The following is a 24,633-nucleotide window of genomic DNA, read 5'->3' as shown; positions in this document are numbered from 1 at the left end:
CAACAGTTTTTACCCTCAAGCCATAAGACTCCTGAACAGGTAATCAAATGGCTACCTGGACTATTTGCATTGTGTGCCCCCCCAACCCCTCTTTTTACGCTGCTGCTACTCTCTGTTTATCATATATGCATAGTCACTTTAACCATACATCCATGTGCATACTACCTCAATTGGGCCGACCAACCAGTGCTCCCGCACATTGGCTAACTGGGCTATCTGCATTGTGTCCCACCCAACACCCGCCAACCCCTCTTTTACGCTACTGCTACTCTCTGTTCATCATATATGCATAGTCACTTTAACCATATCTACATGTACATACTACCTCAATCAGCCTGACTAACCGGTGTCTGTATGTAGACTTGCTACTTTTATAGCCTCGCTACTTTTATAGCCTCGCTACTGTATATAGCCTGTCTTTTTACTGTTGTTTTATTTCTTTACCTACCTATTGTTCACCTAATACATTTTTTTGCACTATTGGTTAGAGCCTGTAAGTAAGCATTTCACTGTAAGGTCTACACCTGTTCTATTCGGAGCACGTGACAAATAAACTTGGATTTGATTTTCAGTCCGATTTATATCAAAACTGTAACTAGGCCACTCAGGAACATTCAATGTTGTCTTGGTAAGCAACCTACGTCTATATTTGGCCTTGTGTTTTAGGTTATTTTCCTGCTGAAAGGTGAATTCATCTCCCAGTGACGGTTGGAAATCAGACTGAACCAGGTTTTCCTTTAGGATTTTGCCTGTGCTTAGCTCTATTTGTTTCTTTTTAAACTAAAAACTGCCTAGTCCTTGCCGATGACAAGCATACCCATAACATGATGCAGCCACCACCATGCTTGAAAATATGAAGAGTGGTACTCAGTGATGTGTTGTGTTGGAGTGTTTTGATACACCATCCAAAGTGTAATTAACAACTTCTCCATGCTCAAAGGGATATTCAATGTCTTTTTTTTGTTGCCAAGCAATAGGTGCCCTTCTTTGCGAGCCATTGGAAAACCTCCCTTGTGTTTGTGGTTGAATCTGTGTTTGAAATTAACTGTTCGACTGAGTGACCTTACAGAAAATTGTATGTGTGGGGTACAGAGATGAGGTAGTCATTCAAAAATCATGTCAAAACACTATTATTGCAACTTATTATGTGACTTGTTAAGCACCTTTTTACTCCTGAACTTATTTAGGTTTGCCTTAACAAAGGGGTTGACCATTTTATGACTGAAGACATTCAGTCAACAAACACTTAAGAAACGTCTCATGTTTACACTTGAGGGTACAAATATTTATTTTGAAGCAGAATAAAAGAAAACACCCCTTGCAAATTGAGTCCTACTGGAGGATTTACATTTGCTTGAGGAGCCCTTTTGGAAAATGATCATGTTAGACAACAGTGGAATATCCATAATGACATTCCACTGAAAACCAGATCTATGTCATTCTGCTCATTATTTGTGAAAATAAATTATCTTATTTCTGTATTAATCTGCGAAAGCTTACCCCAATTATAATACAGATTTCTCCTAAGCTTTCCTTGTCTGGTCGTTAATAACAACAGATAATCACAAGGGAAAGTTTCAGGCACAAGGTTTCATAAGGAATGCATGTGATAAAGCTATGTTAATGACATTCACCTCCACTATACATACAGGTTTAAACCATTTCCAGAATCACCTAGAAGCATTAGAAATCACTTCCACAATTTGCTTTTGGTATTACAATCATCTAATCTCATCCTCAGCAGACCTACAAATGATTTGTTCTTTTTCACCATATGACATAAAAAATACAATTTACATGTTTAAGCAGTTGTTTTCTTAAGAAAAAAATGTGCCTGCAATAAAGACAATCTTTCTGGAAAGGGAGACGGTAGAGGAGAGTCCCAGGCAGTATATTTCTCCTCTCCTTGCCACTGGGTTTTATGGTAATGAGTGTAACTACCGTAGAGCTCGTTGAACACTTCTCTGAGACCCATCTGGAGGATGGTATTCAGAAACCTCACCTCCTGCTCAACACAGAGGTCCAGGATCCTCTAGACTCCCTCTGTCAGGTGCCTCTTGATGTCTGGTTGCAGAGTCACCTTGAGGGTGTGGAGGAGAGAGGAGTGGAGGGGAGGCGAGGGAGAGGCAGTGTGGCAGTACCAACCAGGATGTTTCAGATAGAAGTGGACAAACAGCCCAGTGAAGTTATTCTCTCAGGGGAAAGCATGCACATATTCAAATATATTTCAAAAAGTAGACATTATCTTTGAAAGGCAGCTGGTTTCAATTTGACTGAGCGTTTGAGGTTGGGGAAGGGGTATTAAAATGTAACCGTCATAATGTTGGTGTGATGAGTGAGATGGCTGATCTTTGTTTTGCCTTTTCCTTACACCTTTGTTTGTGTACGTAGCCGAGGCAGTTTTGAAAGCCTGGTAGGAATACAATGTACTGCCAGCTGGAAACTGGACAACAAAAGCGCTTAGTCTACCTGGAAAGAACCATGGCAGTGTTCAACTATTGCCTTAGTCAAGTCTTTGTTTAATCCTTACTCAAAGAGTTTCCCATGGATTTTTACATTCCAAGTTAATCCTCATGCATCTTCCCTCTCTGCATGTTCCATGGAAAATACACACTGACACAGTGCCAGACATGCTCAGACGGCATCACATAATGAAACCGACGGAAAAACAGTCTATTAGACTTTACAGTAAGTACAGTCCTTTCGAGGACAAGTTGGCGCAGGGCGGGACACAAGATTATGGAGGGAAATTTTTTTGACTTCTCTCTCCTTCAAATCTGAGAAGTCCAGAGGACTTGCCTTAGTAGCTCTAAATGGTCCCATGTATAGTGTAACACCACAATACAAACAGCCATGGATCAAATAAAAATCATTGTATTTAATTTGCAGATAGAGTGTATTCCCCTCAGATGTAAGGGCTTGTTGGGATGATGAGAGAAGATCTGAAACGTCATGTTGTTTCCAACCTGTATAATAATAGCCTAATCGTTAGAGCTGACCAAATCAACAACTTATTGACAATGACCAGACCGACAACTTATTGACACTGACCAAACCGACAACTTATTGACAATGACCAGACCGACAACTTATTGACAATGACCAGACCGACAACTTATTGACACTGACCAAACCGACAACTTATTGACACTGACCAGACCGACAACTTATTGACAATGACCAGACCGACAACTTATTGACACTGACCAAACCGACAACTTATTGACACTGACCAAACCAACAACTTATTGACACTGACCAAACTGACAACTTATTGACACTGACCAAACTGACAACTTATTGACACTGACCAAACTGACAACTTATTGACACTGACCAAACCAACAACTTATCGAAACTGACCAAACCGACAACTTATCGACCATGACCAGACCGACAACTTATTGACACTGACCAAACCAACAACTTATCGAAACTGACCAAACTGACAACTTATTGACACTGACCAAACTGACAACTTATTGACACTGACCAAACTGACAACTTATTGACACTGACCAAACTGACAACTTATCGACACTGACCAAACCAACAACTTATCGACCATGACCAGACCGACAACTTATCGACCATGACCAAACTGACAACTTATTGACACTGACCAAACCAACAACTTATCGACCATGACCAGACCGACAACTTATCGACCATGACCAAACTGACAACTTATTGACACTGACCAAACCGACAACTTATCGACACTGACCAAACCGACAACTTATTGACACTGACCAAACCAACAACTTATCGACCATGACCAGACCGACAACTTATCGACACTGACCAAACCGACAACTTATCGACATCGACACTGACCAAATCGACAATATATCGACACAATTTATCGACACTGACCAAACCGACAACTTATCAACATCGACACTGACCAAACCGACAACTTATCGACACTGACCAAACCAACAACTTATCGACACTGACCAAACCAACAACTTATCGACAATGACCAGACCGAAAACTTAGCGACACTGACCAAATCGTCAATATATCGACACTGACCAAACCAACAATTTATCGACATCGACACTGACCAAAACGACAACTTATCAACATCGACACTGACCAAACCGACAACTTATCGACACTGACCAAACCAACAATTTATCGACACTGACCAAACCAACAATTTATCGACACTGACCAAATCGTCAATATATCGACATCGACACTGACCAAACCGACAACTTATCGACACTGACCAAATCGTCAATATATCGACACTGACCAAATCGTCAATATATCGACATCGACACTGACCAAACCGACAACTTAGCGACACTGACCAAATCGTCAATATATCGACACTGACCAAACCGACAACTTATTGACAATGACCAGACCGACAACTTATCGACACTGACCAAACCGACAACTTATCGACACTGACCAAACCAACAACTTATCGACAATGACCAGACCGAAAACTTAGCGACACTGACCAAATCGTCAATATATCGACACTGACCAAACCAACAATTTATCGACATCGACACTGACCAAAACGACAACTTATCAACATCGACACTGACCAAACCGACAACTTATCGACACTGACCAAACCAACAATTTATCGACACTGACCAAACCAACAATTTATCGACACTGACCAAACTGACAACTTATCGACATCGACACTGACCAAACCGACAACTTATCGACACTGACCAAACCAACAACTTATCGACACTGACCAAACCGACAACTTATCGACACTGACCAAACCAACAACTTATCGACACTGACCAAACCGACAACTTATCGACACTGACCAAACCAAAAATTTATCGACACTGACCAAACTGACAACTTATCGACATCGACACTGACCAAACCGACAACTTATCGACACTGACCAAACAAACAACTTATCGACACTGACCAAACCGACAACTTATCGACACTGACCAAACTGACAACTTATCGACATCGACACTGACCAAACCGACAACTTATCGACACTGACCAAACCAACAACTTATCGACACTGACCAAACCGACAACTTATCGACATCGACACTGACCAAACCGACAACTTATCGACATCGACACTGACCAAACCAACAACTTATCGACATCGACACTGACCAAACCGACAACTTATCAACATCGACACTGACCAAACTGCCAACTTATCGACATCGACACTGACCAAACCGACAACTTATCGACACTGACCAAACCGACAACTTATCGACACTGACCAAACCGACAACTTATCGAAACATCGACACTGACCAAACTGACAACTTATCGACACTGACCAAACTGACAACTTATCGACACTGACCAAACCGACAACTTATCGACACTGACCAAACCAACAATTTATCGACACTGACCAAACTGACAACTTATCGACACTGACCAAACTGACAACTTATCGACACTGACCAAACCAACAATTTATCGACACTGACCAAACTGACAACTTATCGACACTGACCAAACTGACAACTTATCGACACTGAACAAACTGACAACTTATCGACACTGACCAAACCGACAACTTATCGACACTGACCAAACCGACAACTTATCGACACTGACCAAACTGACAACTTATCGACATTGACACTGACCAAACCGACAACTTATCGACACTGACCAAACTGACAACTTATCGACACTGACCAAACCGACAACTTATTGACACTGACCAAACCGACAACTTATCGACACTGACCAAACTGACAACTTATCGACATTGACACTGACCAAACCGACAACTTATCGACACTGACCAAACTGACAACTTATCGACACTGACCAAACCGACAACTTATCGACACTGACCAAACCGACAACTTATCGACACTGACCAAACTGACAACTTATCGACATTGACACTGACCAAACCGACAACTTATCGACACTGACCAAACTGACAACTTATCGACACTGACCAAACCGACAACTTATTGACACTGACCAAACCGACAACTTATCGACACTGACCAAACTGACAACTTATCGACACTGACCAAACTGACAACTTATCGACACTGACCAAACTGACAACTTATCGACACTGACCAAACCGACAACTTATCGACACTGACCAAACTGACAACTTATCGACATCGACACTGACCAAACCGACAACTTATCGACACTGACCAAACCGACAACTTATCGACATTGACACTGACCAAACCGACAACTTATCGACACTGACCAAACTGACAACTTATCGACACTGACCAAACCGACAACTTATCGACACTGACCAAACCGACAACTTATCGACACTGACCAAACTGACAACTTATCGACACTGACCAAACCAACAATTTATCGACACTGACCAAACTGACAACTTATCGACACTGACCAAACCGACAACTTATCAACATCGACACTGACCAAACCGACAACTTATCGACACTGACCAAACCGACAACTTATCGACATTGACCAAACTGACAACTTAACGACACTGACCAAACTGACAACTTATCGACACTGACCAAACTGACAACTTATCAACATCGACACTGACCAAACCGACAACTTATCGACACTGACCAAACCGACAACTTATCGACATTGACACTGACCAAACCGACAACTTAACGACACTGACCAAACTGACAACTTATCGACACTGACCAAACTGACAACTTAACGACACTGACCAAACTGACAACTTATCGACACTGACCAAACCAACAACTTATCGACACTGACCAAACCAACAACTTATCGACATTGACACTGACCAAACCAACAACTTATCGACACTGACCAAACCAACAACTTATCGACATTGACACTGACCAAACCAACAACTTATCGACACTGACCAAACCAACAACTTATCGACATTGACACTGACCAAACCAACAACTTATCGACACTGACCAAACCAACAACTTATCGACATTGACACTGACCAAACCAACAACTTATCGACACTGACCAAACCAACAACTTATCAACATCGACACTGACCAAACCAACAACTTATCGACACTGACCAAACCAACAACTTATCGACACTGACCAAACCGACAACTTAACGACACTGACCAAACCAACAACTTATCGACACTGACCAAACCGACAACTTATCGACACTGACCAAACCAACAACTTATCGACACTGACCAAACCAACAACTTATCGACACTGACCAAACCGACAACTTAACGACACTGACCAAACCAACAACTTATCGACACTGACCAAACCGACAACTTATCGACACTGACCAAACCAACAACTTATCGACACTGACCAAACCAACAACTTATCGACATCGACACTGACCAAACCAACAACTTATCGACACTGACCAAACCAACAACTTATCGACACTGACCAAACCGACAACTTATCGACATTGACACTGACCAAACCGACAACTTATCGACACTGACCAAACCAACAACTTATCGACACTGACCAAACCGACAACTTATCGTGGATATTCTGCTGATATCGTTCACTATAATAAATAACCTATAGGGTCCTACAAGAGATATCTGAAGTTTGAAATTAAGTAAGTTTGGTAATATGGGTGATTGTTAAATGGGACAATTGATAGCTACAGCATTCAAAGTAGTAGTAGTGGATTTAAGGGTAATATTAAAAAAACATATGTAGATAATGTTACAAACTTATCGTTCAATTGATCGTTACCGTGATAATTCAGTAAATTTTATGCATTTTTGTTCATATTGCCCAGCTCTACTAATCACCATTGTCCTTGATGATGAGAGAAAACCAGAGATCTTACCTTCTGTAACTCGCTGACGTACTGTGCTACCATGAAGGAGGAGAGGATAGTGAAGCCCTCGGCTGTGGTAGCGATGTGGGAGTACATGCGTTCCACCAGGCAAGCACACTTCAAAAGCACCACTGCATCGGTCTCAGAGGCTGGGGAATAGAAGAGGAGAGCTTTAAGAAAACTAGACCACTCCAAACACTGAGGGTTAAACTTTTATTTCAGACAGAACTTTAGAAGTGGGACAACTTCTACAAAATGGTGACTTTTGAGTGATGCAGCACAGTGGGGTTCAGAGTGCACTGTGCTCCTGACACAGACGTGGGCTGGATATAACTGATGCAGCACAGTGGGTGTTCAGAGTGCACTGTGCTCCTGACACAGACGTGGGCTGGATATAACTGATGACAGCACAGTGGGTGTTCAGAGTGCACTGTGCTCCTGACACAGACGTGGGCTGGATATAACTGATGCAGCACAGTGGGTGTTCAGAGTGCACTGTGCTCCTGACACAGACGTGGGCTGGATATAACTGATGCAGCACAGTGGGTGTTCAGAGTGCACTGTGCTCCTGACACAGACGTGGGCTGGATATAACTGATGCAGCACAGTGGGTGTTCAGAGTGCACTGTGCTCCTGACACAGACGTGGGCTGGATATAACTGATGACAGCACAGTGGGTGTTCAGAGTGCACTGTGCTCCTGACACAGACGTGGGCTGGATATAACTGATGCAGCACAGTGGGTGTTCAGAGTGCACTGTGCTCCTGACACAGACGTTAGCTGGATATAACTGATGCAGCACAGTGGGTGTTCAGAGTGCACTGTGCTCCTGACACAGACGTGGGCTGGATATAACTGATGACAGCACAGTGGGTGTTCAGAGTGCACTGTGCTCCTGACACAGACGTGGGCTGGATATAACTGATGCAGCACAGTGGGTGTTCAGAGTGCACTGTGCTCCTGACACAGACGTGGGCTGGATATAACTGATGACAGCACAGTGGGTGTTCAGAGTGCACTGTGCTCCTGACACAGACGTGGGCTGGATATAACTGATGCAGCACAGTGGGTGTTCAGAGTGCACTGTGCTCCTGACACAGACGTTAGCTGGATATAACTGATGCAGCACAGTGGGTGTTCAGAGTGCACTGTGCTCCTGACACAGACGTGGGCTGGATATAACTGATGACAGCACAGTGGGTGTCACGCCCTGGCCTTAGTATTCTTTGTTTTCTTTATTATTTTAGTTAGGTCAGGGTGTGACATGGGTATTTATGTGGGTTTTGTAGTGTCCAGGGTGATTGTAAGGTTTAGGGGGTTTATTTAGAGTAGTTGTATTTATGTTTAGTATAGTTGTCTAGCTGTGTCTATGTTGGGTATAGTTGTCTAGGAAAGTCTATGGTTGCCTGAAGGGGTTCCCAATTAGAGACAGCTGGTTTCTGTTGTCTCTGATTGGGAGCCATATTTAGGGTAGCCATAGGCTTTAGTTTGTTGTGGGGAATTGTCTATGTTGAACGTTTGTAGCCTGTGTGTGTGCACTACGTTTATAGCTTCACGGTCGTTTGTTGTTTTGTTAGTTTGTAAGTGTTTTGTTTCGTTTTGCCTTCTTCATAAATAAAAGGAAGATGGCTTATTTTCCACATGCTGCGTTTTGGTCCGTCTCTCCTCCACACGATCGTGACAGAATTCCCCACCATCATCGGATCAAGCAGCGTGTGCAACAACAACAGGACCCACCTACACTGGACTATTGGAATTGGGAGGAAATTCTGGACCGTTAAATACCAGGAGAATATAAACGCCCCAAAGCTGAGCTGGAGGCAGCGAAGGCAGAGAGGCGGAGATATGAGGAGGCAGCAAGGAGACGTGGCTGGAAGCCTGAGAAGCCCGTGAGTACTACCCAAAAATTTCTTGGGGGGGGGCTAAGAGGTAGTGGGCCAAGGGCAGGTAGGAGACCTGCGCCCACTTCCCAGGCTAACCGTGGAGAGCGGGAGTACGGGCAGACGCCGTGTTACGCAGTAGAGCGCACGGTGTCTCCTGTACGTGTGCATAGCCCAGTGCGGGTTATTCCACCTCCCCGCACTGGTAGGGCTAGATTGGGCATTGAGCCAAATGTCATGAAGCCGGCCCTACATATCTGGCCACCAGTACGTCTTCTTGGGCCGGCTTACATGGCACCAGCCTTACGCATGGTGTCCCCGGTTCGCCTACATAGACCGGTGCGGGTTATTCCACCTCCCCGCACTGGTCGGGCGACGGGGAGCATTCAACCAGGTAAGGTTGGGCAGGCTCGGTGCTCAAGGGAGCCAGTACGCCTGCACGGTCCGGTATTTCCGGCGCCACCTCCCCGCCCCAGCCTAGTACCACCAGTGCCTACACCACGCACCAGGCTTCCAGTGCGTTTTCAGAGCCCTGTTCCTCCTCCACGCACTCTCCCTATGGTGCGTGTCTCTAGCCCGGTACCTCCAGTTCCGGCACCACGCACTAAGCCACCTGTGCGTCTCCTGAGTCCTGTACACACTGTTATTTCTCCCCGCACTCGTCCTGAGGTGCGTGCCATTAGTCCGGTACCACGCACCAGGCATATAGTGCGCCTTGAGAACTCAGTGTGCCCTGTTGTTGTTCCCCGCACTAGCCTGAAGGTGCGTGTCCTTAGCCCGGTACCTCCAGTTCCGGCACCACGCACCAGGCCTACAGTGCGTCTCAGCCGGCCAGAGTCTGCCGTCTGCCCAACGGCGCCTGAACTGTCCGTCTGCCAAGCGCCGCATGAACTGCCCGTCTGCCATGAGCCTACAGAGCCTTCCGCCAGACAGGAGCAGCCAAAGCCTTCCGCCAGACAGGATCAGTCTGAGCCATCCGTCTCCGCAGCGCCATCTGAGCCATCCGTCTCCCCAGCGCCATCTGAGCCATCCGTCTCCCCAGCGCCATCTGAGCCATCCGTCTCCCCAGCGCCATCTGAGCCATCCGTCTCCCCAGCGCCATCTGAGCCATCCGTCTCCCCAGCGCCGTCTGAGCCATCCGTCTGTCCCGAGCCATTAGAGCCGCCCGTCTGTCCCGAGCCGTCAGAGCCGTTAGTCAGTCAGGAGCCGCTAGAGCCATTTGTCAGTCAGGATCTGCCAGAGCCGCCAACCAGACAGGATCTGCCAGAGCCGCCAACCAGACAGGATCTGCCAGGGCCGCCAACCAGACAGGATCTGCCAGAGCCGCCAGCCAGACAGGATCTGCCAGAGCCGCCAGCCAGACAGGATCTGCCAGAGCCGTCAGTCAGCCATGAGCGTCCAGAGCCGTCAGCCAGCCATGAGCGTCCAGAGCCGTCAGCCAGCCATGAGCGTCCAGAGCCGTCAGCCAGCCATGAGCGTCCAGAGCCGTCAGCCAGTCATGAGCTGTCCCTCAGCCCAGAGCGGCTATTTCTCCAGAACTGCCCCTCAGTCCAGAGCTGTCTCTCTGTCCGGAGCTGCCTTTCAGTCCGGAGTTGCCCCTCTATCCTGAGCTACCTCTCTATCCTGAGCTACCTCTCTATCCTGAGCTATCCCTCTGTCCTGAGCTATCCCTCTGTCCTGAGCTATTCCTCTATCCCGGTGCTGCCCCTTGTGTCGATGTTACCCAAAAGATTAAGTGGGGGTAATATGAGGGTGGTCATTTGTAGGGGGAGATATAAGCTGGGATTGACTATGGTGGGGTGGGGACCTCGCCCTGAGCCTGAGCCACCACCGTGGTAAGATGCCCACCCAGACCCTCCCCTAGACTTTGTGCTGGTGCGCCCGGAGTTCGCACCTTAAGGGGGGGGGCTATGTCACGCCCTGGCCTTAGTATTCTTTGTTTTCTTTATTATTTTAGTTAGGTCAGGGTGTGACATGGGTATTTATGTGGGTTTTGTAGTGTCCAGGGTGATTGTAAGGTTTAGGGGGTTTATTTAGAGTAGTTGTATTTATGTTTAGTATAGTTGTCTAGCTGTGTCTATGTTGGGTATAGTTGTCTAGGAAAGTCTATGGTTGCCTGAAGGGGTTCCCAATTAGAGACAGCTGGTTTCTGTTGTCTCTGATTGGGAGCCATATTTAGGGTAGCCATAGGCTTTAGTTTGTTGTGGGGAATTGTCTATGTTGAACGTTTGTAGCCTGTGTGTGTGCACTACGTTTATAGCTTCACGGTCGTTTGTTAGTTTGTAAGTGTTTTGTTTCGTTTTGCCTTCTTCATAAATAAAAGGAAGATGGCTTATTTTCCACATGCTGCGTTTTGGTCCGTCTCTCCTCCACACGATCGTGACAGTGGGTGTTCAGAGTGCACTGTGCTCCTGACACAGACGTGGGCTGGATATAACTGATGACAGCACAGTGGGTGTTCAGAGTGCACTGTGCTCCTGACACAGACGTGGGCTGGATATAACTGATGCAGCACAGTGGGTGTTCAGAGTGCACTGTGCTCCTGACACAGACGTGGGCTGGATATAACTGATGCAGCACAGTGGGTGTTCAGAGTGCACTGTGCTCCTGACACAGACGTGGGCTGGATATAACTGATGCAGCACAGTGGGTGTTCAGAGTGCACTGTGCTCCTGACACAGACGTGGGCTGGATATAACTGATGACAGCACAGTGGGTGTTCAGAGTGCACTGTGCTCCTGACACAGACGTGGGCTGGATATAACTGATGCAGCACAGTGGGTGTTCAGAGTGCACTGTGCTCCTGACACAGACGTGGGCTGGATATAACTGATGCAGCACAGTGGGTGTTCAGAGTGCACTGTGCTCCTGACACAGACGTTAGCTGGATATAACTGATGCAGCACAGTGGGTGTTCAGAGTGCACTGTGCTCCTGACACAGACGTTAGCTGGATATAACTGATGCAGCACAGTGGGTGTTCAGAGTGCACTGTGCTCCTGACACAGACGTGGGCTGGATATAACTGATGCAGCACAGTGGGTGTTCAGAGTGCACTGTGCTCCTGACACAGACGTGGGCTGGATATAACTGATGACAGCACAGTGGGTGTTCAGAGTGCACTGTGCTCCTGACACAGACGTGGGCTGGATATAACTGATGCAGCACAGTGGGTGTTCAGAGTGCACTGTGCTCCTGACACAGACGTGGGCTGGATATAACTGATGCAGCACAGTGGGTGTTCAGAGTGCACTGTGCTCCTGACACAGACGTGGGCTGGATATAACTGATGACAGCACAGTGGGTGTTCAGAGTGCACTGTGCTCCTGACACAGACGTGGGCTGGATATAACTGATGACAGCACAGCATTTGAATCAAATCTCCAGGGTGCGGCTGAGAATGAATATATTTTCAATGCATTGTGACAGAGCAGAACAATAACAACAGGGTTTTGTATAAGCTGAGACATTAATCATGATAGCTAAGAGCAGAATATGGAGCAACAAAAGCTATTTAATCATTATAATTGTGTATAAACTAATGTTTATGCTCACAGTCTGCAGAAAACAAACAGTATAGCCCATTAGAGAACACAAAGGCCCGGCTGGAACAATTTCTCCATCCCTGCTTTCCTCTCTTGACTGATTAGATGTACAGTAAAGCACAGCTCACATGCTGAAAACAAACAGAGGAGAAATATGGCCACTGTTGTCAGGGTGAGAGGTGTTGTTAAACAACCCACTCTCCATGCAATTTGTCACTTGTGAGGGTTACTATATTTCACAGGGCCAGCCAGGACCTGATACATGATGCACTGAGCCTTATATGCTAGTTCAAATCAACAAGCTGCTCCTCTCCATCTCCTCTTGTTGACCCTTCCTCCTGTGCCTGGAACAGGGGAGGTCTGCCTAGATGTGTACAGAGTTGGCCTCCTTCGGCTGAGGAAGACGAACACTAACAACGTGTTATATATGATTTCTAAAAATAAACCCCATCTGAAGACAATTACTGTTGCATAATTGAATATGTCATTATTTCCTTTTCGTCAACAACGTCAGGAAGGCTTTGATGTTGAGATTATGTTGCTCCTTTTAGAAACAGGAAAACATAATGTATCCCTGAATATGTTGATCACAAAGCTGAATACAGCTCCTCAACACTGATTCAACTCATCAGGGATGCATGCAGCAGTACAGGACTTTAAAAGGTGTCCATCCACGAGCTTGTCCGGGACTCCCGCTGTGCACTGTGCTTTTCATGTCTCCTACGACAGTTCTGTCATCCTCAGTGGGAATGTTAGATTTCCCTCACATTGCTTTTGATCCAGTCCTCGGGGACCAGCAGGGTATACAACCAGCTACAGAAATATAACATTACTAAAGGCGAAACCATTCTTCTTCCTTTCTCTCTTTCCACTGGATGAGCTCTGCTGATTAAAATAGGCCCAGTTTCATGTGTGAAATAGCATAATATAACATGATAAGACACACCTATAATATTCTACTTTATCCTGCAATAGTCCTGCCCTACTAACAGGACTGGTTAGCCTGGTGACAACACGAATTTGAGTTTATTTTTATTTTTCCAGGGACAGTGCACATTAATCAACATTTCAGTAAAAGTGCCGGTTTTAGCCAGGCGGCTAATTTTCAATCCCAGTTCCTGGGCAGGTTATTAAAAACAATTACAATAACGATACAGACAAACAAATGAGCAGTGAGCACATGCAGAGCAACATAGAACAAGCGTCACGTAGCATGCAGATAGAGAAACATAGTACAAGCAACACGTAGCATGCAGACAGAGAAACATAACACAAGCAACACGGAGCATGCAGACAGAGTAACATAGAACAAGCAACACGTAGCATACAGACAGAGAAACATAGAACAAGCAACACGGAGCATGTAGACAGAGAAACATAGAACAAGCGACACGTAGCATGCAAACAGAGAAACATAACACAAGCAACACGGAGCATGCAGACAGAGTAACATAGAACAAGCAACACGTAGCATACAGACAGAGAAACATAGAACAAGCGACACGTAGCATACAGACAGAGAAACATAGAACAAGCGTCACGTAGCATGCAGACAGAGAAACATAGAACAAGCGACACGTAGCATGCAGACAGAGTAACATAGAACAAGCAACACGTAGCATACAGACAGAGAAACATAGAACAAGCGACACGTAGCATGCAGACAGAGTAACATAGAACAAGAAACACGTAGCATGTAGACAGAGAAACATATAACAAGCAACACGTAGCACGCAGACAGAGAAACATAGTACAAGCAACACGGAGCATGCAGACAGAGTAACATAGAACAAGCAACACGTAGCATGCAGACAGAGAAACATAGAACAAGCGACACGTAGCATGCAGACAGAGTAACATAGAACAAGCAACACGTAGCATGCAGACAGAGTAACATAGAACAAGCAACACGTAGCATGCAGACAGAGTAACATAGAACAAGCGACATGTAGCATGCAGACAGAGTAACATAGAACAAGCGACATGTAGCATGCAGACAGAGAAACTTAAAACAAGCAACATGTAGCATGCAGACAGAGTAACATAGAACAAGCGACACGTAGCATGCAGACAGAGAAACATAGAACAAGAAACACGTAGCATGTAGACAGAGAAACATATAACAAGCAACACGTAGCATGCAGACAGAAAACAGAGAACAAGCAACACGTAGCACGCAGACAGAGAAACAGAGAAAAGAAGCAACACGTAGCATGCAGACAGAGAAACATAGAACAAGCAACACGTAGCATGCAGACAGAGAAAAATATAGAACGTGCAACACGTAGCATGCAGACATAGAAACAAAGAACAAGCGACACGTAGCATGCAGAGAAACAGCACAAGCAACACATAGCATGCAGACAGAGTAACATAGAACAAGCGACACTTAGCATGCAGACAGAGAAACTCAAGCGTCACGTAGCATGCAGACAGATAAATATAGAACATGCAACACGTAGCATGCAGATAGAGAAACATAGAACAAGCGACACGTAGCATGCAGACAGAGGAACATAGAACAAGCAACACGTAGCATGCAGACAGAAAAAATAGCACAAAAAGCAACAAAACAAAGTCCATAATAGCAACAAAGTTTTTCCACACCTACAGACAACAGACAACATGGAAAGCGGCAAAACACAGCTAGGGATTATGTTCACAAGTCTGATTGGCCTTTAGCCATGTCTTCATATTTTTTGCGAAGGTGTGATAGGTGGTGCAGTTGTGTGTGTCTGATAGTTCCAGACATGGGAAGCTCTCACAGAGAAAGCAGATTGACTAAAGGTGCTTTTCCTTAAGGAACCTATCCAGTCACCTCTCATGGCAGACCTTGTGGATCTGCTGCCATGAGTTTGCATTTTCTGTTTAACAAAAGTACTAAGCCGAGGGGAGCTAGACCATTTAGGATATTGAATACAAGACATATGTCGATTGTATTGCTCAAGATTTTTCCAACTCAGGAGCTCATACTTTCTGAGGATGTAACAGTGATGATGGCTATTGGGCTTTCTATCATGCACTTTGAGAGCCTGTTTGTAGACAGACTGAATAGGTTTTAATGTTGTACAGCAAGCTTGGGCCCAACTAGTCAAGCAGTATGTTAAGTGGGGGAGTATCATAGCATTGAAGTACAGTTTTGTTACTTCTGTAGTCAAACAATTTCGCATGAATCAGAAATGAGCTAGGTTGAACTTTTAGTTACCTTTTTTTAAAAGAGAGATTGGAATCAAGTATGATGCCAAGGTACTTAAAATCGGATACCACCTGGAGCATCTCCCCTGACACATAGACATCTGGCTCAGTAGCATCAGTTGCCCTCTTTGTGAAGAACATGCAGACTTTTTTTCACATTGAGATGCAAACATGAGTCACTGAGCCACTTTGTAACCTGGACCATTACAGTAGTGAGTTCTCGTGCAGCTTGTTGTTTGCTCTTTGCATGCACATATATCACTGTATCATCTGCATACATTTGAACTTCAGACCCAGTACAGACAGAAGGCAGATCAGTAATGTACAGGCTGAACAAGAGGGGCCCCAGTATTGACCCTTGAGGCACGACCACGTCATCACTCTGACACACTGAGTTCTGCCTTCTAAGTATGATTTCATCCATCTCAAGGCTTCGGGGGAAAAGTTGAACTTGGACAGTTTTGTGATGAGAACCTCATGGTTAACAGTATCAAAAGCTTTCCTTGGGTCTAGAAATACAGCCCTTACAATGCCCCCTTTGTCCATCTTGGACTTCACATTTTCAAGAAGAAAGCAGTTGGCTGTTTCTGTGGAGTGTTTTGCTCTGAAGCAAAACTGCATGGAGGGTAATGTGAAGGGGCTGTTATTGAGGTGGGCAATCAGTTGCTCTGCTACACACTTTTCAGCAACCTTGGACACCACAGGTAATATACTGATGGGCCTGTAGTTCTTACGTCAGCAGGGTTGCCTGATTTAATGATGGCCGTTTTTATGGCCGACTTCAAGACCCTTGGAAACAACCCCTGACCAATAGATATGTTGGTGACCTTAGTAATGGGGCCAATGAGTGACTCTTTGTAGTTTTTAAGAAAGGTAGAGTCCAGCCCAAACACATCTTTGACTTTAGAGTTCTTTAGTGAGATAATCACCTTTTTCACCTCTGACTCAGAAACCTCCCTTATGATGAAGACAGGTTGAGTGTCCTTCACTAGCGCTGAGATCGCTAGATCACTGAGATCACTTCACTAGCGCTTGATCTCAGATCATTTAGAATTTCCCTTTGCTTCACCAATTATGTTGATCAAAAAGTTTGCCTTGGCCTGTCTGATTTCTTTCATCACCTTATTTCTCAACATGGTAAACCTACATCTGTCATGCTCTAATTTGGACTTCGGGGCTGTTTTTAGAGCATGATCTTTCATCGTCATTTTCCAGATTTCTCCATGTAGCCAAGGAAGAGTATTATTTTTGCCAGGTTTGGATTTTCTTTTCTTTAGGAAGCCATTTATTGTAGTCTGGATTGTGGATATAAAAACCTGATAATCAGCTTCCATATCTGTATACGACAAGAGATCATTCCAGTTAATTCCCTTAATTGCGTTTTCAAAATAATTTAATTCACTCTTAGGTATTCTTAGTTGATCCGGCTTTCTAACAGTAGAGAGGTTAAACCTGCTCTTAGAAATCTTTCTGGCTATAAGTGTCAGATTATGATCAGATAGCCCAGAAACCATAATGAATGATTTAGTCACTCTCTCTGGTTTATTGCTGTGTTTTAGAACAACAAGTCACCCTGGTTGGCCCTTTAACTAGCTGTATAAGGTCAAAGGTATTAGTGATCTGTTTGAGGGTTTTCCTACAAGACTTGCCTTCATAATTAATGTTAAAATCTCCCATTAAGATGACCTCTTTCCCAAAATCACATCCCTTAAGCATGCTGGAGTTGTTTGACACTGACAGCACATTTATACAGAGGACTCCCTTGGGAGCAACACAGGCTAAATATCATGTCAACTTCTAAAACAACCGGCTGTCTGTGTCATACAGTATATTTGTCAAGGGGTGTGATGATTAAGGGTGCCCTTTAGGCTGAAAAATACATATAGTACACATGAAGACACTTAGTACACATTAAGGCATTTAGTACACATTAAGGCATTTAGTCCACATGAAAGCATTTAGTACACATGAAGACACTTAGTCCACATGAAGACATTCAGTCCACATGAAGACACTTAGTCCACATGAAGACATTCAGTCCACATGAAGACACTTAGTACACATTTAGTACACATAAAGACACTTAGTACACATAAAGACACTTAGTACACATAAAGACACTTAGTACACATAAAGACACTTAGTACACATAAAGACACTTAGTACACACAAAGACACTTAGTACACATAAAGACACTTAGTACACATAAAGACACTTAGTACACATAAAGACACTTAGTACACATAAAGACACTTAGTCCACATGAAGACACTTAGTCCACATGAAGACATTTAGTCCACATGAAGACACTTAGTCCACATGAAGACATTTAGTACACATTAATACATTTAGTCCACATGAAGACACTTAGTCCACATGAAGACACTTAGTACACATGAAGACATTTAGTACACATGAAGACACTTAATACACATAAAGACATTTAGTCCAAATGAAGACATTTAGTCCACATGAAGACATTTAGTACACATGAAGACATTTAGTCCACATGAAGACACTGGCCTCCCGGGTGGCGCAGTGGTCTAGGGCACTGCATCGCAGTGCTGGCTGCGCCACCAGAGTCTCTGGGTTCGCGCCCAGGCTCTGTCGCAGCCGGCCGCAACCGGGAGGTCCGTGGGGCGACGCACAATTGGCATAGCGTCGTCCGGGTTAGGGAGGGTTTGGCCGGTAGGGATATCCTTGTCTCAGTATGTAAAATGTATGCACTCTACTGTAAGTCGCTCTGGATAAGAGCGTCTGCTAAATGACTAAAATGTAAAAAAATGTAGTCCAAATTAAGACATTTAGTCCACTTGAAGACATTTAGTACACATGAAGACATTTAGTCCACATGAAGACATTTAGTACACATAAAGACATTTAGTACACATGAATACATTTAGTACACATGAAGACATTTAGTACACATGAAGACATTTAGTCCACATGAAGAAATGTAGTACACATGAAGACATTTAGTACACATGAAGACATTTAATCCACATGAAGACATTTAGTACACATGAATACATTTAGTACACATGAATACATTTAGTACACATGAAGACATTTAGTACACATGAAGATGGTTGGTCACTGTTCTTTAATGGGAACCAGCAGGAAAATAGAAACTGATGAATAATACTGTATATAGGATGCACACAATTCCTGTAAATGCCAATGTCATTCCTATCAATTGAGATTATGAGTTAATGGGTGAATACTTGGATTAACGTATGAAGTAGTGGCTGAGTGAGTGAATAAATGATTAAATGAACCGATGGCCTTACCTCTCTCAGCCTCACCCTTCTGTCTCCCCCAGTGAATGTGGAGACCTCCAGGTGGTACAAACAGTTAAGGTAAGACTGCATCGCTTTCACCTGTGCACATTCCAAAAAAGGGCCACGTTATAAAAAGTTCAACTTTGACAACTTTGCATTTGAAAGACATTTAGATTGTATTACATTTAGCTATAACATGCTTTTAAAGCATTTTACATTTGAGGGGAAAAAATCTAATACATAATCAAACTGAAGCATTTGTGTGGGTCTATATTTGTCAGACGGTTGTTAGACCCTATTCTTGGAGGTCTGTAATTGTTTTGATATGGGCCGAGGAGAGGAAGGTGCCATGTGCTATCAGTCTCCCAATGAGAGAGAAAGAGAAGAAAAAAAAGCCCTCAATTCTCAGGCTCAGGAGCTACCATGTTCCTATGAGTCATCAGTCGGCGAGGTAATCATTTCCACACATCCTCCAGTGTTCACGCCAAAGACGTGCCCTTCTCCAGAGCACATCTGCCTCCACTTAAGCACCCATCTGGCACAGACCAACAGGCCTTTTCAGAAATTGATTCTGAAGTTATTCTGTTTTATTGCCTACAGTGGGAGGCAGTGGGATGTTTTCTTTGGTTAGCACCCCCAAAATATGTTCAATGTCAAGTGGAAACGGGCTAACTTATGTGCTGGCCAAGATCCAAGGTTGACTGAGTATAATAGTCATGGCAAATGGGGAAGGGGTAAGCTAGTCACTCCCTTTGGTGCTTGTGTGATAGGCTGAATCAAGCTAGAGAAATTGGAGCAGCAGCTGCCAAAGAAGATTCTGTATTAACATTTAGGTAAACCTGTGTGACAGGTGTGTAGACAGATGTTATTTGTCCATGCAAGTATAAGGCCTCCCAAGGCAACACCTACACAGTGTCAAAAGCCTTCAGGAGACGCATCATTACAGGGAGAAGGGAAGCCTTCAGGAGGCGCATCATTACAGGGAGATTACAGGGGATTGATAATGAAAAACCATATAGCATAGAGTTGCTTGCTATTGTCAAAGTATTGTAAATTGAATAAAGTTAATGTGATTTTGGTAGTGAAAAGGTATGATTCAAATTTTGCTTCAGCGAGAACTATTATTATGAACAAGACTAAATCTTTCTAAGGGTCAGTCCACACCGTGGATCAGTGGACACTGATGTTTGCACCAAATTACATTAAAATAGATTTCCTGGCTGCAGGATAAAACACTAGGCATGCCAACCGTTTCGCTTGCCAAGAGAGCAACTCTAATATTCCCTTTGCTGCAGTGCACAATGTCTGTGCTAGCACCTTAGCATGCAACCGCTGTTTCCATCTACCTGTCTAAGCCTTGTATTCCATTGTTTATGACACAATAAAGGAAGTACTGTTTTTTCTATCGTGAACAGCAAATTAAACACAAATCAGACACTCTGTACATGGACATATTAAAGTGCTAGGGCTTTCGATTACCGAGAAGCATGGCTTGAGTTGTGGTTCAACGGAAGGAGGGAGAAGAAGGAATCCACAGCACTGACAATGATTGATCCTCACTCCCTGGGTAAAAGGAAAATCAGAAGAACCTACTTGTGAATATGAAACTAATCCCCGACCAGAGATTAGAAGAGCACAAAACAGGGCTCCTTGTGTTGTACTTCAGAGAAGTGATGCAAACCCCAAAATGTGCTCTGCTGTAGTGTTATCAAACCCCAGGTAAAATGTGCACTGCTCTAGTATTATCAAACCCCAGGCAAAATGTGCTCTGCTGTAATGTTATCAAATCCCAGGCAAACCAGCTCTGCTGTAGTGTTATCAAACCGCAGGCAAATTGTGCTCTACTGTAGTGTTATCAAACCCCAGGCAGAATGTGCTTTGCTGTAGTATTATCAAACCCCCGGAAAAATGTACTCTGCTGTAGTGGTATCAAACCTCAGGCAAAATGTCCTCTGCTGTAGTGGTATCAAACCTCAGGCAAAATGTGCTCTGCTGTAGTGGTATCAAACCCCAGGCAAAATGTGCTCTGCTGTAGTGTTATTCAGCACAAGACGCCCTCCAAAATACATCAAAGAACTCCATGGACAAAGGGAATATTGAGAGATAAAATAAATTAATCAAATATAAGTTTCATAATCACAATGACATCAACTAAAAACATCCCCAGAAAGAACCATTCTTATGCCCAAGGATTGGGTAAAAACATAAAAAGATGCATGAAGTGACATGTATCGAACCTAGGCCACTAACCTGCGAGTGACACTGGATGACTGCAAACAGAGCCTCGTGGATGGACTCAAAGGTAGCGTGGTAGACCTCCATGATCAGATGTTCAAGGGGGACAAACTGCAGGGCCCCCATACCAGGGTCACGTCATGGGGGTTGGAGAGCATCCCCTCCCCATGACGGAGCAGAGTGTCCAGCGCTGGCATGGTCAGAGCAGCGGTCAGGGTTGTCTGCTTGCCAGACTCCTTCACTAGAAACTGAGAGAAGAGAGGACAGTGGGAGTTGAACCAGAGACAAGGGACAGAAAGAGAGAGAAGAACAGAGATACTGAACTCCAATTGGAGTGAGACAACATTCCTGTTTGTAAGTCTTGTGGACACAGTTAAGGATTGTAGTTGTGTGTGGTAACACCTAAAGTTAGTTCTTCCTGCAGAGTTGCAGTGAGGTGAGAGTGGGCCATATCGATAAACGAAATCAGATTCAGCTTGATTAAATGGGACCGGTAGTCACTCTCCCTGCTGCACACTGAGACTGAGACAGGGAGGGAGACACTTACTGCTGCAGCCCAAAATTGGCTTTCCCCAGCTAAACCAATTCTTCCCCCAAATCACATCCAAGACACGGGAGACAGTGCAGAGCAGGAGAAGCGTGACATGCTTTGTAACGGACTGCCAGACTGTGTTTCTTTCTGCAATGCCCTAAGGGGGTTTCTACTCTAAATAGGAAACACATTTACCCTTCAATTCCATGTTAAGTCAATGCCAAAGCCAATCCAATGCTTTGTTTTGTCCCTCTTGAAGCATGGAAGCAGGTTTGTATGTGAGGACACATTGTACCTTTACCAGAACTAGATTTTGCATGATTCTACCTCAAATAATATTTTTCAGCGGCATTCACTTATTTGGATGAACAGTCCTCAATAAAGCACAGCACATCAAAAGTCACAGTGAATACTTACTACCAAGGCAGACATCATCTGAGATGCAATGAGTCAGAATGCCTTTCAGCAGGTTTCTGGAATCAGGCAGCTGGCAAGAAACTTCGTTTTTCGTTGTATTTTATTATTATTTTGTTTTCAAGAGAAATTCTGTGAAATTCTGAATGATGTCTGTTTTAGTCACCCATGTCTGTCAGTGATGGTACAGGAAATTTACTTGGACATTTACTGGAGGGTTATTACAGCTATTATCAGTAGCAGGAAATCCCACAATGTACAGGTGAGCATCTCAGAACACACTACCATCTCAGAACACGCTACCATCTCAGAACACGCTACCATCTCAGAACACGCTACCATCTCAGAACCCGCTACCATCTCAGAACCCGCTACCATCTCAGAACACGCTACCATCTCAGAACACGCTACCATCTCAGAACACGCTACCATCTCAGAACACGCTACCATCTCAGAACACGCTACCATCTCAGAACACGCTACCATCTCAGAACACGCTACCATCTCAGAACACGCTACCATCTCAGAACACGCTACCATCTCAGAACACGCTACCATCTCAGAACACACTACCACCTCAGAACACGCTACCATCTCAGAACACACTACCATCTCAGAACACGCTACCATCTCAGAACACACTACCAAGTCTGATCTCTTTTTCTTTTACTAGCTCTGACTTTGCTGATAGCTACGTTGTTGAGGAAAATAGTACTTACTATGACTGTGATACGTGGTTGTCCCACCCAGCTATCTTAAGATGAATGCACTAACTGTAAGTGGCTCTGTATAAGAGTGTCTGCTAAATGACTAAAATGTCAATGTCAATGTCAATCTAAAAAGGAAAAAGAAACGTGCATTGTTGTGGAATGAGAGAGTGAAAAGTAGTGGAGTGATGAGACCAGGAAGTCCATGGGGTGCTAGGATGGGCACAGCTCTCGTAGGATCTGCTGGCTGAAGATCCTATAGAGACCCATGTGACTTAGACTCTCCTGGGTGATGCCCTCACTAGGCTCATCCTGTAGGCAAGCGCAGGCCAGCTCGCTCCTCACCATCCCGGTCATCGCATACACAGAGAAGGTCTGGCCTAGCAGACTGTCTGTCAAGCTGGCCTGGATGGCAGGGCCCATGACAGCAGTGCTCTTCCCCAGCAAGTGGCTCAGGGTCTCATCTAGCTGCTTGGTTTTGCTGAGGCTGGAGGTCATGGCCTGGCACAGCGTGTTCAAAGACGTAAGCAGGAGCTGTACGGAGAACAGTGTTTCCTGGGACAGTAGATAAAGCCATAACGGCCACCTTGCTATTGACCAAGTAGGTGATGCATTTCTATTGGCTGAGACAGACACTGCTCTTTCTGTGGATTATCAATAGGATCAGGGACTGGATGAAATCCTGGATGGTTTTTAGGAAAGTCAGCCAAGCAGAGCTGTCCACAGTTTGAGAGGCCCTTATTGCAGTGTGAAAGGAGAGCTGCCAAAGCTGCCTCCAAGAGGCTACTCCCATGCACAATCTTTAAAACATGATGGGAATTATTCGGCAGATGTCTTGTCACTGAAGGCTTCACGTTATTATGTAGCTGTGTGTCTGTGACCATGAGGAATAAGAACAAAAAGAGCCCTGAAAAGTCTTCAGATGACATTCGATCTGGGTTAAGAGCATCGGTGACTTGAAGTAAGCTTAAAAGGTTATCAGCTTGACTTTCACATAGGGTTATAGAGGCTCCAGTCGTACTAGAGCTCAGTATGTGTTGGAATATGGCCTCCAGTCTCTTCAAAGCAGAAGGGGC

At 44.6% G+C, this 24,633-nt stretch overlaps 1 pseudogene; it reads right to left on the bottom strand.

The window, feature by feature from the left end:
- Positions 1 to 1,523: 1,523 nt before the first annotated feature.
- LOC120046005 overlaps positions 1,524 to 24,633 on the bottom strand; it is a 44,580-nt pseudogene continuing 21,470 nt past the window's right edge.

Source organism: Salvelinus namaycush, chromosome 4, assembly GCF_016432855.1.
Source record: "Salvelinus namaycush isolate Seneca chromosome 4, SaNama_1.0, whole genome shotgun sequence".
NCBI lineage: Eukaryota > Metazoa > Chordata > Actinopteri > Salmoniformes > Salmonidae > Salvelinus > Salvelinus namaycush.
The sequence above is the reverse complement of the archived record's forward strand: the minus strand, read 5'-3'. Positions and strand labels throughout refer to the sequence as shown.